Source organism: Hyposmocoma kahamanoa, unplaced genomic scaffold (assembly GCF_003589595.1).
Source record: "Hyposmocoma kahamanoa isolate Upper Pololo Valley unplaced genomic scaffold, ASM358959v1 168, whole genome shotgun sequence".
Taxonomy (NCBI): domain Eukaryota; kingdom Metazoa; phylum Arthropoda; class Insecta; order Lepidoptera; family Cosmopterigidae; genus Hyposmocoma; species Hyposmocoma kahamanoa.
The window spans coordinates 2,952,846-2,953,561 of NW_020653608.1; positions in this window are offsets into that span (position 1 = coordinate 2,952,846).

A 716-nucleotide genomic window follows, 5' to 3' on the forward strand; every position below is an offset into this window, starting at 1 on the left:
AACGGGATAAAGGGAGGAATTTCTTTAAAAAAGGAATTTCTTTGAAAAACTTATGTCTGAAACTCATTCAGTTATTGTTTCCTTCATTTATTGAATGCAGAGTACCATAACTTACTTACTAGACGCCATAACTTCATGAGGTAGTAGACAAAGGTTCTCGAATTTTCAATTTGTATGTGTTTTCATTTCTCCAAAGACGCAATTTTCTGTGTCCATGTACTAAACTCCACTTATTAATTAAAACAAAAATCTACAAGAAATAGAGGGTATAATATAGGTCGAAAGTTATCTAGAGAGCACAAAATCTTCCCAATAAACATTTCGGACCTAATGGAAGAAACCGAAATGCATAAAACCCGACAACAGTGGCGTGTACCGAACGCAAAATCCAACATAAAGTGTCATTTTTCTCAAAATTCAAGCCGTATATCAATATTAGACTTTAGTTCGCGTATAATAAATTAGATATCAGTACTTTTAATCCGAATTTTACAATAAACCAGGCAATAGTTTTATCACAATACTCTGGCTTACGCGGCAATTCGGTGGTTGTTACTAATCACGCTACATCACAAGTGAAACGTTTGAGAAGCTTCGCAATTCTTTCGAATTATTCGTCCATCACGCCCCTGCGACTAAAGAGACCAGGTGGATGATTTGTTGCCGATTTTAGGACATTTTCGTGTAAATACGTAATTCGATGGATTTGGTCCAGG